At 30.8% G+C, this 16,418-nt stretch overlaps 1 long non-coding RNA gene across 2 annotated transcripts; it reads left to right on the top strand.

Annotated features, from left to right (window-relative positions):
* The first annotated feature begins 3,973 nt into the window (after positions 1–3,973).
* LOC136061920 (uncharacterized) lies at positions 3,974–7,310 on the top strand. 2 transcript variants are annotated; one of them, XR_010623771.1, is made up of 4 exons: positions 3,974–4,140; positions 4,382–4,477; positions 4,654–5,165; positions 5,302–7,310. It is a non-coding gene; the product is annotated as an uncharacterized LOC136061920 (long non-coding RNA). The 2 variants fall into 2 exon arrangements; XR_010623770.1 differs by having other exon boundaries at positions 3,975–4,477.
* Positions 7,311–16,418: the final 9,108 nt, after the last annotated feature.

Here is a 16,418-nt window from a genome sequence, read left to right as displayed (position 1 = left end):
TCATACTATTCACACGTTTAAAAATTATTTTGCTACAGTGTTTTTGTTGTAGCTTTCAGCTATATCTAAAGGGTCGAACTTGCTGGCTACTTCTACATGAAAGTCAATTCATTGATAATGATTCCCCCACTTTCTTAATCTTTCCTTTAACTTTTTTACTTTCTTTAAAATTATAAATAAATAAATAACTAAAAGGATGGGTAATTTTTATGGTGATCAACGATGAAGCTTATAATTGAAATTTCATTGAAATGTGAATACGTGACAATTATTTGACTAGTGTTTAAATTCCAAAAAATGCAGTATTGGATCTAAGCCGATTCTTTTACTTAGAAGTTTCATTCTTAGTCTCCATGTTTGAACTTGGGAAAATTGTTTTGTTTTTTTTTTCTTCTCTAGAAAGATGTACCTTGTATAGTTTGTTTTTATTTTTTCCTTCTTATTAAGAAAATTATTAGTCCTCGGTAGCATAGTACTCAATTTTCTCACATTCATGATGGATCCTACCATAATTCTAACAAGCATGATTTTTTTCCCCAAATAGAGGTAGAAATTGTATTGAACAGAAAAATGAAAGATTACATCAAATCACAGCTTCCCCTGCCATAATTGTGAGGACTAATACAGCAGGCATGTTTAAACAAAAAAAAAAAATACAGTTANTTTAATTCGTTGGATAAAAATTAGTATTAGCCAAACTAGACTCATTGGAGTTATCGTAGAAAACACGACACATTTACTAAAATGTCACTACTTGAACCGTCTTGAGAGTTAGGTTAATTGTCAGATGTTATCAATTTTTTTTTTTAAATATTCAATTTACTCTATAAGCATAAACAAAATCATTTAATACTATTTGAAAATTCTATTGCTCTTCCTTCTCCATCTTAAACTTTTATTTAATCTTTCGCGCAAATAATTGGCATAACCTATTTGTGTCCTTCTCCATTTCTAACAATTATTAATCTACATTGGCTACTAGAAATTCTTTTGCTTATATAATTGCCACAATTTGAGATATATGCAGTTAAAACAAGATATTTAAAAGAAGCAAGGACTTAGAAGAGCGTGAATTTTTTTTTTAACAGTGTAAATTATCCTATGAGCATAGTGAGCAAATTGAATATTTAAAAAAAAAAAAAAATTTCTTAATAGCTTATGATAACCCCAATCTCAGAGGCAGATTGGATTAATTTCCATTTTAATTTTTTTACTAAAAAAAATTATCATTTAGCCTTAAAAATTTTAATTATATACTAATATACTTTTTCTAAAACTCTGCCTGTTAAATAATTGAGTGTACTCTGTTCTTTCTTTTTTCGTGTGTGTTCACAATTTCAAGTCCCCTGTTCTCAGTTAAGTCAACAACTTTTCCTGGGTCAGCCTCAAGGAAATTTATTCCTTTTCCTATTGCTTTTTTCAGAGCTTTTGCGTGGCATCAATTATTGATTACTAGTCCCCCACTTTTACTCCTTTCCTTTATTGCACTTTATTATTTTCCACTTTCAGGTTGTCCATTCAACTCAATAAACTTTGAAGTCTGGACTAAATATCTCCATCAAACATCCCCTCTCTTGCTTTTAATGCCTGAAACAACAACATCAACATAAATACAACTAGAGTCCGGTTAATGTGTATAAATTTTTTATTTTTTTAAATATATTTTCAAAAATTAAACAAATTATTATTACTTTTTCAATTATCGAGAAATTTTTTTTAAAAACCCTAAAGGCACACATTAGTAAAATTCATACAATTAAGCATTCAAAATTGTTGCACTAAAAAAATAAAAAAAACATTCAAAATGGTTTAGTCTAATATTTTGTCCATTCAACTCAATTGGACACCAATTATTTTAGTCACAAATAGTTTTAAGGTTCTCAATTTTCATACTATATGATCAAGTTGAACATGAACTTTAGTGGTAGAAAGGTGTAATAATAAAAACAAATATATAGAAAGGAATAATTTTTTTTGTACTAATAACCTGTTTTTCCCAATTTGTGAAACTTGTTTTAAGAGTAAGTAGAAATACTTGTACAGTAGTCCAAAGACCCCTTCCTTTCAAGTGTACAACGAACACCAAAACAACACCTATTGAAACCCCATTCAGATAATATGCCCCAAGATTTACATAGGCTCCTATATCCTGCCACCCACTTCCTCTAGCAACCCCTGATGCATATATAGCACAAAATAACTTTGTGAGTTAATGGCAATCAATATCAAGAAAGAATCACAACTTCTACATTGGCATCTTATGCAGGAAATTAAAAATAAACAGAGGATATAGAGAAGTTGTAAAAACAAACACACGGAGAAAGAAAGCACAGGGTCCATTCCTTTATTAAACATGCACGAAATAGTTTTTAAATAGCAAATGATAAATAAATATCAACAAGAGATAAAGAAGGAAGCAGAAGTAGAGACTATTCTAAGTCCTTGCTTCTTTTCAATATCCTGTTTTAACTACATATATCTCACATTGTGGCAATTATATACGCAAAAGAATTTCTAGTAGCCAATGTAGATAAAAAATTGTTAGAAATGGAGAAGGAAACAAATTAGGTTATGCAAATTTTATGCGCGAAAGAGTAAATAAAAGTTTAAGATGGAGAAGGAAGAGCAATAGAATTTTCTAATTGTATTAAATGATGTTTGTTTATATGCATAGAGTAAATTGAATATTTTAAAGTTTTTTTAATAACATTTGACAATTAACCCAAATCTCAAGACGGTACAAGCATTGACATTTCAACGAATGTGTTGTATTTACTACGATAGCTCCATTAAGGCTCCAATGGTACTCGTGGCGTTACTTTTACCAACATGTGGTGTGAGGTCGATGACGATGAGTCCACTAAAGAAGTAAAGAGTAAAAGTGTGGTTGACTGACTGAAGGATGGATGTAAAATTATGAACAGTGAAAACACACAGGAATAGGAGATATAACAAATTCCAATTAAGTGTTGAAATATAATATAAAGTACACTATTTAATTTAAATACTTAAGTTTACGAGTTTGGGTCAAATTATATTATAATAATTACTCATTATTTTCATTATCATTTAATATAAAATTTTACTCACACATATGTACTCAACATATTTCATACATAAAAAAATGGTCAGAATAACCCATAATAGACAAATATCAATTAAATTGGAGGCTTTGGATTCTGACTTTTACTAATATTCATTAATGAAATTTCTATTGCACTTTAAAAAAAAAAATCAAATTATATTATAATAATCATTCACTATTTTCATTATCATTTAATGTGAAATCACGTACTTACTTAACATATTATATGTATATATATATATATATAATGTATGAATAACCCATAATAGACAAATTATAATTAATTTTTTTTTTAATAAATAACAATTAGAAATGAAGAATGAAGTTTTTGATAAAAAATAAATAAATAAAAGAGATGGAGATGAAAGCAAGAGCAAATAAATTTTCAAATGACTTTATGTGACCTTTGTAGAGTTTTAATAGTATGGAAAAATCTTTAAAAAAAAATAATAATAGTATGGCAAAATCTAATGATAATTTATATATTTTACCATAAAATTTTAGTTAAATAAAAAGTTTTTATTTTTGTTTTTTCCTTTTCAATTCTCCAAACAAGGAGACTTGGCAGGAAACTTCTTGTAGGTATAGAAATCTCTCGTATGTAATATGCCCCACCGCATCTGATTGAATTCAAAGAAATTTTAAACAAAGCTTCATAGGCATTATAGCTGGATACCACGAAAATACCGTGTCTCTATACTGTTCCTTCTGTGCCGATTTAACAAATAATTATATAAATAAAAAAGCAATAAAGTGAAGGGTAAGAAAGTGGTGTAATCAATGACTTTTGTGCCACGCTAAAAAAAAGAAAAAAGAAAAAAGAAAAAAGAAAAAAGTAGTAGTGGGAAAAGGCATTTGAGACTGGCGCAGACTTGACTTAAAACAGGGGATATTCAAGTTGTGGACACAAACACACGGAGAAATAAAGAACAGAGTCCATTCCTTTATTAAACAGCCAATAGATATCTAACACCAATTGGATCTGCCTTTGTTTCAACTTGGGTTTCCAGCCTTACAATCACTACTACACTACTCTAATTTCAATTTTCAAATCTGTAAGTTGTCCTTTTTCACACATACTCATCCCTTTCATTTTTTTTTTTTCCTTCTTGAAATGAAATATCCATATCAAATTTGCTTTCTTCTTCTCATTACCAATGAAATGAATGAATAAGCAACAGACAAAAGTTTGCTTTCTAAGATTAGAGTTTTTATAAGACTGCTTAAATTCCTTAACAATTTTTTTAATGTATTAATTTATCTTTGTCTCATTTCCTATAGTTAAATAATTTTCAGTTGTCTCTTCTAAAAAAAAAAAAAAAAAAGCGAAAACAGGAGTGTTTTCAGTAGTTTTTGGAGGCCATCGCTGCTGTAATCCCTTCTCACAAATGGGTAAGTTCTCACGTTTAAGTTTTAACGCAAAATCCTCTCTTTTTATTGTTATTATTCTTTCACTCCCTGCCTGAAATTAAAATCCCACTTAACATTGTTTTCTTCTTCCCTAATTTAATTATATGTTTTTCTTTATTTTTAATTGGTTGTACTTCTTTTGTCTAAATTTCCAACAGCTTTAGTGAAGTGTAAAAGAGAGTCATCACCGTCACCATCTTCTTCTTCAACACGTCAGCCAAAATACGATGTATTTCTTAGTTTTAGGGGTGAGGACACCCGTACTAATTTTACTGACCATCTGTATGATGCTTTGAAACGAAATGGGATTATTACTTTTAGGGATGAAGAAGAACTCAAGAAAGGAGAACGTATTTCTGAGCTCTTCAAAGCAATTGAAGAAGCACAGTTTGCTATCATCATTCTCTCAAGAAACTATGCATCTTCTACGTGGTGCTTGGATGAGCTTGCCAAGATTATCAAATGCAAGGAAGAAATAGGACTAAAAGTTTTGCCAGTTTTTTTACAATGTGAGCCCATCTATTGTACGAAAACAAACCGAAACTTTTGAACAAGCCTTTATTGATCACCAGAAACGCTTTGAGGATAACATAGAAAAGGTGGAAACATGGAGAGATACTTTAAAAAAAGTGGCTGATATCAACGGTTGGGATCTGCATCTACAAAATAGGTAATTTCCATGAATTTCAAATGATAAGCTTCTTTTATTTACCATGAAGCATATAATTAGCTAAGAGAATATATCATAATATACATGGATTGAACTATAGCATGGTATACTAATTAAAATTCTGTTAAATTTTTAGGAACAGTAGAAGTGGTTGTGAATCTGGGGTTAGGGAAGCTCTGTGAAAAGATCAAAATGGAATTACTTGATTCAAGAATATATATATATATATATATATCACTTTTGCTGCCATATTTTTTCTGTGAATCAAATCTGCTGACATTAATTTTTTTATATTATATTCTTATTTGAATATGATATAATCCTTGATATGGAGATGGCCTATGGCTAGATCTTTTGCTTCCTCCTATTTAAGTGGATAAAGTTTTCTTATTGTTTGAAAAGTCGTCCAACAGAACATAAAAAGGTTTCCAAAACATTTTACTTAATAAATCATTACAAATAAACTTTGCAACGTTAAAAACTCTCTAAATTCAGGGAGTCAGTTTCATACATGAGGTTGTACTGGTATGGTAAGTAAAACGATATATTTCAGTACAGGTCAATATTGATTTATCATTTTGGGTTTACCGTAATTTTAATATATATATATATATATGAATTTATATAAATAATTAGAGCTTATTAATCTTAAAACATAACTTAGTATATTTAATTAGAACTTAATTATTTTTTTTATTTTTTTTTCCGTTTATGGTACTGGCCCATGTCCAAACTATTTTAAGCCCAATATTTTATTTGACTACTCAATAAAACTTTGAGAGCACAAGCCTACAATATTTTTTGAAGAGCACAAGCCCACAATATTGATATTGAATGATCCACAATTTCCCATGAAACAAGAGTGGCGAACAGCTATTGGAGTAATATTTGACTATTTGTACAATTTCTTATAGTTCCAAGAAAGCTTTTTAACCATTCACTTCACATTCCAAAAAAAAATTACCCATCCTATAAAAAAAAAATACCCACCCACGTGAGGGGTCGGTAGAATTAGACTCATGCCAGTCACACACTCACACGGTAGTTAACACATAAATTAAGACCTGTATAAAACAAAAATAAAGAAGGGAAAAAAAAAAAAAAAACAAAGGAGCAGACCAAATGAATAAGAAGACGAGGAGGAGGAGGAAGGGGGACATATCAACAAGGTGAAGGTGACAAAGATGCATGTTTACTGAGAAGGCGACATGATCGATGCTAATCTAGTTAGTTATTGAGAGGAGGGAGAGTGACTTTTACATCTGATAGTTAAACTTTTTTTGTTTCGGTCTGGTATGCATTTATCGGCCGGAATCCGGTATTTGCTCCGGTATGAACGGATCAACCCGGTAAGACCGGTATTTAATCCGACACGAAACATAGGCATTTATGTACCAGAGTAGGTGCCGGTACGGAAAATACCGGCCATATCGGCCAGTACAATATGAGATTCACTCCTCTAAACTCCAAAGACAATTCCTCTCTCATCACAGTTTGACTATTGACCGCCATTAATAGGCAATTGCCCAGTATTAACTATCTGTGAATTTTTTCCCAAATGCCTTTTATTTTTTTATTTTTTTTATTATACATTTTTCGAATAAATTCAAACTTTAGGGTCAATATTAACATTTGAGGCTCCCAAATGACCCAAAAAATACAAAATGTTTTATTAGCTCATTTTCAGTATTGCAACCAAATACATGACAATGAGTCAATTTTCTGACAAATATTTTCAGTCAAAACAAAAAGGAGCATTCATTTCATAGTAAAACTTTTATAAATTCTTCTTTGGCCCCATAAGAATTAAAGTCATTCAAAGTGAAATTTTTGAGAATTATAACACTTTTATAAATTATAACTCAACATGATGCAACCATCCAAAATTAACTTTTGGCAAGTTATATTTTGGATTCAAGGTGGGCATGCCAATTCGTAAAGATTTAATTTTGGCTCATTCATTATTTCGGTTTAAAAAAAAAAATTATCAAACCAATTTATCCATTTTATTCCCATTCCTAAACCAATTGTTTACATAATTTAATTTGAAGAAGTATAGCTTTGAGGAGTTTATCATTGATATTAGGGTGCTTTTGAATGATTTTATTCAAAGAGAAACATAACATACCTTTGGGCCTCGACTAAGGGTGAGTTTGGTTCAGCTTTTTGTAAAAGTGCATAATGAAAAAGTTGAGTTTTCAAAAAGTACATAATAAAAAAGTGCATTTTCAAAAAACTGAGTGTTTGGTAAAAGTTATTAAAAAGTGTTTTTTGAAAAAGCTAAGTATTTGACTAGCACTTATAAAAGTGGCAGTTTGAGGGAAAAATTACCAAAAAAGANTTTTTTTTTTTTTTGACCCTCCTAAAATAAATTTTAAACTCCCTAGACCTAAATTTTTTTTAAGCCTTGCTAAAATGAATTTAAATATGATCATCTTAACAATATCTTGATCTTTTTAAACACAAAATAATAATAATAAATAAATAAATAAATAACAATAACAAACCAATTTGATCTAAAATATGGGGGAAAAATAGTAAGCCTAACAACAAAAGTATAAATTTGTTCATCTTAAATCTTTAAAATAAAATAAAATAAAAATCATTTAGATCTTAACAAATTTGAAATAAACTAATACATAAAAGTTTATTGTATTTAGGTCTCACTTGGAGTTCACTTAACAACAATAATTCAAATGTTGATTGTATTTAAAAACAATAGATGATTTCTAATATTTAATCTTAGTAACAATAATTATTATCTTCATCATATTAATAAACAATATGCAATGAACTAGTTTATCTTATATAAGAAACGCTATGTTCATAAAATGTTCATAATAAAGCCTAAGTAGCAGATTGTTAATAGTTGTTACTAATGAAAAAAAAAAAAAAGTAATTTCAGTAGTGAGTTTTGATATTCTTACAGAAATCAGTGGGCTGAAGATTCCCGGGTCTTGATCTTGAAGAGAATCCTGTAAAACAAAATTAGATCAGAGGAGACCGGTGGGTGCCGGCCCAGGGTCCTCCGATGGCAAAGTTAATATTGTCACTAGTCGTCTAAAGAAAGAAAGCGATATCCAGAAAATTTTTTTTTAGAAGAATTTTTCATACCTCGCTTCTCTGCCAACGTGCCCTTTATATAGTGTTCGGCAAAAACGGTTACCTTGTAACTTCTCCAGTTGTTGCGGGTTTTGAGAGTAACCGCTTGCAACCGCTATGGCAGTTATAATACTTGGATTTCATAACTGATCATTTACTGCGGAACGGTTGCTGGAATATTGCACTCATTGAGAGTAGACGCAACCCTTCATCTCGTCCTTTTTACCTCTGCCAAAGACGAGATGCTATCATAACGCTGGCTCGTCCATCCTTAAGGACGGACGAGCCATTTTCACAATGCCTCGTCTTTGTTCCTCAGGATGAAGGAGGCAAGGACGAGTATTGACTCCATTGGTGAAGCTCTTTTTTCCTGTGATGAGGTTTCATAGACGAGGCGAGCTATCTTTTTCCTTCCCCATTGTTTGGACGAGTCGTGTGGACGACTTAGGAGTTAGACATTTTTGCCTCTTCATCAAGTTTAAATTAGAACTAATAATAACTTATAACTTATTGGAAAAATATTGTGAAAATATTGTAAATGTAGCACTACTCATCTATTATTCTCTTGCTAATAATTACTATGAAAAATTTTGTAATAAAGAAATCATGTAGAACACCAAGATTTACTTCTTCTTTTTTTTACCAAAAATACATCTACTTACCAATCCCCTTAAAAATATATCCTTGAGCGCCCACTATTATTGAAACTAAAAAAGAAAGCAATTACAAAGAGTCACGTGTGACTAGGGGAACTATATTCAGATACAGAATTCTGCCAAACTTGAAGCTCATAACCAGACTTAGAAGATCTAGCTAGCTAAAAAATGGGCAACTGAATTACCAAGACATTTTACATGGGAAAAACTGCAAAAAGAGAATACCCCAGATAACTGAAGAATATCACTAATCACGTGTCCATTCTCTAGGTGTGAAGAATCAGAAGCTAGGATAGCTTTTATAAAGTCTCTGCATCCCCCTAAAAAATGTAGTCCAAAACACCTTCGTCCTTGGCAAAAAACATAACTCTATGACATGCCAGGGCCTCCACGGTTGCAGCTGAGATAGTTTTTTATTCTTTGAGCTAGAGCACCAAGGACCTTACCAGAAGCATCACGAATTACTGCACCTAGACCAGTTGCTCCTTCTGTCGAGAAACATGCTCCATCAAAATTGATTTTATAATGGGGCGAGATTGGAGGAATCCGTCTCATGGCTCTGATAGAAATTGTCAAGGTTAGAAGCCGAGGATTCTGTGCAGCAAGAAAATCCTGAAGAAGGGTATTGGCTCTACCCCTAATATTGATAATCTCCACAAACTTTTCCCCACATCTGTCTGAGTTTCTTTTGCTCCAAATCAGCCAGAAAATCATAGCCAACAAGCAACAAGTTAGTATCAACACGCTCCTTTAACAAAAAGACCATCCCCAACAAGTCCTTGAAATTATCAAACTTATATCTCAACGTTTGTCAAGACCTCAATACCTTCCCAGATGACATATAGAGCTGGACAGCTCTAGTGGGTATGAACTGTGTCTTCACTTCCCACCATACATCTCGAGCATTAGACTGAATTCAACACATTTCTTTTCCATAGATTGCAGAGGGTAGGAATGGCATTGTGAGATGCTCTCCATATCATATGCTTAACTTTATGAGGGACTTGTAAACCCCAGATACTATTCCATAACCTATGATTCATCTCTAAGTTAGAGCAGTTTGGATTCAAGTTTCTCTCTACACCAGCAATCAAGTGGTAAGCACTACAGGTTGAGCACTTACCATTTTTGGTGAGGAACGAGACATGCTCATCTGGGATGGATTGGCAACTCAGGGGGATACCAAGGATCAAGTCAACTTCATAAGCCAAAAACTCATTTTGGACTAGGTCAGAATTCCAGGAGTGGTTCACCTCATCAATAAGAGCACTCACCTTAGCTTCTGGAGGTAAAGTCACAGGTGGAGAAACAATCATCGCTGGAGTGTGTTTTGGCAGCTACTTATCGATTGAATAAGTGTTGACTCCTCATTACCAATTCTCCACCCCACCCCCAAATCAATAATGTGTCTTGCTTGTAATAAGCTTTTCTAGGCATGCGATCCTTTGTTTGGGTTAGCACATTCCATGATTGAGCAATCCGGAAAGAATTTTGCTTTGAACACCTTCTAGAACAAGGAGTTTTCATAACTCTAGTATAAAGTAATATTACATCACCTAATAACTTATTATTAAATTTATATTTTAAAATTTTCACTATTAGATTATGTTTTATATATTCTTAACTTGCATGCAAAGTTTCATGCTAATCAGATATTATTTACCTTTAATCCCTAAACTCATCTTTTATACATTATTTTAAATTACAAAAATTTGAATTTAAATAATTGGTTAATTGCATGCCTATTGATCTTTGATCAGCTTAAAATTTTGCAAGCATAGATAATATACAAAGATAATGGAATCCAATAATATATTTGTCAAAATTCATATTCATTTAAAAAAAATTGAATGGTGTAACGCTTAGAATTTCACTAGGTATAACTTGAATCCAATATATATATATATATAATCTATTCTATCTCGGTTCTCTCTTTTTTCTTTTTCTTTTTTAATTTAAAGAAAAGAAACAACTCGGAGTGATACCCTTATGTTTACATTCATTTTGGGGGTGGGATTTTAACACTAGCTTCTTTGATAAAAGAGAACTAGTTGTACAATCATATTTGATTTTTACATCTATCTTTATATGTGTTAGAAATGTGTTAAGAAGTGGATAATAAATTGGCTCTTAATTATGTGCCACTTGAATAGGGAACATGGATTTTTTTCATTTTTTTTCCATGGAATATTGTGTCTATTCACTAACATACATATACATATTCTCTCATTTATAGGAAAAACAATTTTTACTCATTTAAGGAGACTGTGTCAAACAAAAAACTTTATCAATTTTGTCATGAGCCTAAAGAATGATTAGATTTGTGTGTTGTTTTTGTTTTCATAATCATAAAAGTAAATTATTTATAAATATATCCATCAATCTTAAGTTACGGATGTGTTTTTTTTTTTTTTTTGGGGGGGGGGGGGGGGGGGAAAGGGATGGGGGAGAGAAATGCATAGAAAACAGCTAATTAAGGAGCCACAAAAGTATCAGCACATAGCCTATTTAAGTGCAAACCACTAAAATCATGAGTAAGGACATCAACAATCCCACCAGGCGAGCTGAGGGGTCAAAAATAACGAAGTCCATGATTGGCTCCTAATTTTGTAAGAACATTAGCTCACTTATTGGTTTTCCTTTCCTATAACAATGGGAGATCCTGAAAACCATCTGGTTGCAGTCATCAACTAGAGGGGATATGATATGGTTAGAAACTAAATCTACATTAACAGACCTTTTTTTTTTTTTTTTTGGAGAAGAAAATCTACAACAGACAATTGATATCTATCTATCTCAACTTCTACAACAGCTAAATTCAAATTAATTTAAAGATTAAGGTCATCTCTAACTCTAAGTGCCCAGTGCTCCGCAATATTCAAACTGGTAGTAAATCCAATATATCCGCCTAAAACTTACTGCATCTCCAACATGCATACATAAGCCTAAAACTTACTGCATCTCCAACATGCATACTTAAGCCTAAAACATATCCGCTTTATAGTTTGGACTTTGGATCGTATTAACTGTGAAAACTACTTTCGTTGACATTGATTTATCTCGAAATTTGTGCCCATTGCTATATCAAGCATCCATATAGTTTTCTTGGCTAAATTTGATTCGGTTTTTTTTTTTTTAATATACAAATCAGTTAGTTAGTAATTTACATATTTTACTTGAACTTTTTATGGACATGATGCACTGGATTGGCCATCAATATTTGTACTCACAATTTCCTGAAACAGTTTCTTTGTAATATCTATTTGTTGACCATCACTGGTCATGGATTATCCAATCACATCTAAAAGGTTTGATAATGTACTGTTCAAGGATTTTATTGAGGGGAAAATCATGATAATATGGAGGTGTGGTATATGAGGATTCCTTTTATGTGCATTGGCATATTGGCTTATGCAATCTTAGACTCTCAATTATTGGTTAGCTTTCTCTAATTCTTTAAGAAACAAGTTTGAAGTGAAACGCTTCAAATTATTCATATACCTTTATCCTAAATATAAATTTTAAAATTTTAAAATTTTTATTATATCTTTCACTCTTGTAAAATTTTACAAAAATATTAATTGATACCGTCTTTTAGCACTTTCACACTTCCACACACATGTTAAACTGACATTCTTTGAGTGGGGCATAATAATAATAGATACCATCCCCCCTTGTATCCCAAATTCCAAAATAAATGAGCGCTTTGGATTCACGTGTAAAAGAAATACCATTGTCTTCTCTTGTGCATAAAGTAGTTAAAGCCATGAAGTTTCACGTATACGTACATGTGATCGAAGTACCCCCAAGTGTTCAAATAAAGATCATCGATTCAAATGTAGTTTTTTTTTTTCTTTTGGCTGTTTATATTAACCTTAGTTTGTCCCTCCCACCCTTCATCCTCAAATAAATTTCTGACACAAAGCAGCAACGAGCAACCCAGCAGCACAACTGTAGCCAAATTATTATTCATACTGTGTGATGTGTCTGTGACGGTGCTAGCTAGCTATTGCTTTTTATTTGAAGTAGTGGCAAGTGAGACAAAGACAAAGGACTTTTAATTGTTCTTATCATAATCATATATTACTATTTATTTCGTCTTGATGTTTGCAAGGAATTTAAGAGGTGCTATTTATTTTATATATTAAATGTTTGGCCAGACTCCAGAGAGAGAATCCAATATAATATGGAGAACGAAAGTCCAAAACAAAACAGTACCAATTTTCTCTTTCCCCATTTCCTTGCGGCTTCTTCTTGTGTCAATATATAAAGTGATTAACTCATCGCTCCACCGACATTTGTCAAAATTTCATTCTTTCTGCACCCATCCCCGTTTGATTTTTGGTCGCTTTAACTTTGTGCTGATGAATCTTGTGTGCGACTATGCTCGAACAGACTAGAAAGATAGAGACAGTGAGATTTTTATTTCCCTTTTAATGCAATTTTAGGTGGGATTTTACATAATAATTATAAATAATAAAAAAATATCTATTGAAGTTATTGCTAACTTCTTCTTTTTTTTCTTTTTTTTTATATAATTATGTTTTCAAACACAATTTTAAGTATTAAAATAAAATTCTAGTAAATAGAATATGGTTACCACTCAGACCCATTTTCTCTTCAACAACCAAATCTAAACCATAAAAAATGAAATTATCGGTAAATCTCGAACGAACTCACGTTGAATGAGGCCAAATTTGGAGATTTACACTGCAAATCTGGTGGTTGTTGAAGAGAAAATGGGGGAAATGTTCAGATCTGGTGGTTTCAACAGGTTGAGTCTCCTAATTGAGAATGGTCGGGTTTCATTTCAAAGAAGTGATAAAACCCATCATAGACGTACAGTGGTGGCTTTAAGCATAAGTCAGAGTGTTGACGTGTTCATATAAACACCCTGACTTGCTAATTCAATGAAGATAATATACGGAGAATCTATATGTAATTTTAGGTCGTGAGTATGAAGTAATTAAGAAATGGAAGGCAATTGATTATTTTTATAGTTTCTTTCTGATTGGGAAATTCAAAACATTAATGTCTCCCATTTCAGCAATACTTTGATATTTGAAGTAGAATTGCACTATAATGTGCACAAAAATTTGAGCACACGAATATGTATACACAAATTGACGCGTTTGGTGGGAACCGACTCGCATTGGGTCTCATCCCCATGTGCCAAAAAGAAAAAAGAAAAAAAAATTGTTAATGGTTAAAAGACAAGATTTATATGCAAGATTAATTGCTTATACTAGTAAAAATATTACTATCTCTATTTTTAGAGAGAACCCCTTTGATTGATTTGTACAAAGAGAAATGACAGAGCAGTAACGTGGAGAATCTGAAAGAAGAAAAGGCATGCCCAACAATTCATGTCGACATCTGATCAGTGACCAATATAATTCAAGCATTGAACTTCAACTACGTTAATTAGGGGTCCCTCCCTCCCACCCCTTTTCAACTCTATCATAGCGCTGCGTGACACTGACACATCACGATTGGCTCGCATGTATGTCGCTTTTGTTATTTATTCGTTCGTTGAATAATGTTAGAGACATTACACTTTTTACTATCAATCATGTTATATGGATATTAGGATATTACAAATTTTATTATATATGTTATATAAATTATTTTTCACTAATTATAAAAATAATTCAATTACTTATTTATTATTTTATTATAGTGACACTAATCATATTTATTGTCATATCAGTTTGTAAATCTTTTGAAATCAAATTAATTTATAGCAATTTTAGCATTTTTTTTTAACTATATATAATATTTATAAACTAATATTTCACAAATCACAAAAAAAAAAAAATTATTATGTTAATGTTATCAAGCTATCAAATTTATATTTGCTTCAATTTATAAAGATTTAATAGTATAATTTGTAGTATCTTTCGCATTTTTCTAATTTCTAAATTATCCATTGGACCTTTCCATCTCTTTCTTCTTCTTTTTCTTTTTTATTTTTTATTTTTTATATTTTATTTTTTTATTTTTTATGAGTCCTTAGCTTATCATATGGTTCCATAGTATGTTAGTATAGTTCCATGGGGCGGAACTAGTAACAAAGGAGGGAGACCATGGCCCCTAAAATTATCAAAAGTCGTTTTATATTATGTGTTTTTATTGAATATTTCTAATACAGCAAATGTTAACAAATACTATGCAGTGCTTGTTAAGGTTAGACTATTGTAAGTCTCACTTAATAAAAAAATTAAATAAATGAAAGAAAAAGACTTAAAACTGGTCCCACAATTTATTTTAATATTTTTTTTCTCTCTAACTAGTCCCACAACTTATAAAGCTGCAAAAATTAAAAAGTAAAAATTAAACCTCACATTTTAATTTGTTACTCTCGAAACTATATAGTTTAATTTGTTAACATGCTTAAAATAAAATTTCTTAAAAAGAAATTGGTCAATTGATCTAGTATTCATAGAGCCAATGTAATTTTTTTTAATCTCAATTTTATTTTTTATTGTAAAACTTGCTCTTCTACTTTTATTAAAGTTTTACATCATTCATGCTTTGATACTTTATTGATTTCATTAAGATGTTGTTAATCACATTGATAGACAATTAGTATTTTATATTGAAAATGAATAATGTCATGATTTCACTATAGAGAAGGTAAAAAATGAATCTTATTCTATGAAAAATCTTCATTGAGCATAACTTTAATAGGAGATATTAAGTAATTTTTTTATTTAATATTTGCGCACATGTCTAAGATCAAACTATACAACTTTTGTAATCTTATTAGAATTTAAAAAAATATAATAATTCTCCTAAAAAATTATTTAGCAAACATATCGGTAAAAATTGATAATTTTATGTACAATATATATAAAAAAAAATTATAACTTACTCTAATATTAAAAGTATGTATGTGTTTGCCAATGTGTACGGGATCTGTCATCACTAATATTAGAATCACAACTTCACTCAAAGCAAAAATTCCTAGCACATCTTATTATGTAACATATGTCGGTTAAGGAATAACAATTTATTTAGCTTTTTGTTAAAAGCTTGCTAAAGTATATTTATACTTTTTAAAAAGTGAGAAAAGTAAGGAAATTTTTTTTTTTAAAGCTGTATATAAAATCTAAAAATTGGACCGTAAACGCTATTAAAACCTAACAAAAGAAAAAGATAATTATTTTTTTATATTTGATTTGATGTAATTAAGGTGGTGGTAGAAATCATTCCATGGATGACTTACATTAAAAAAAATGATGAATGATAACAGATCGATGTGGATTCACATTGAAGTAAACAAACCAAAAGACGAAAACAGACATGATAAGAGAGAGATAATATACTTTTTATTTATTGGTAACTTTTTATAATGGAGCAAAAACAGAGAAGACTAGGAAAAACCATTGGAGCATAAAATAATAAAAAAAAAAATTTAAAGGAAAAACAATGGGACAAAGGACGCGGAAGGCAAGGAGAGAGAGAGTGAGTGAGACTGTTGTTCCTATATAAA

The sequence above is a fragment of the Quercus suber genome, unplaced genomic scaffold, assembly GCF_002906115.3.
Source record: "Quercus suber isolate HL8 unplaced genomic scaffold, Cork oak 2.0 scaffold_363, whole genome shotgun sequence".
Lineage (NCBI taxonomy): Eukaryota > Viridiplantae > Streptophyta > Magnoliopsida > Fagales > Fagaceae > Quercus > Quercus suber.
Note: the sequence above shows the minus strand (reverse complement) of the source record. Positions and strands in the feature narration are given on the sequence as shown.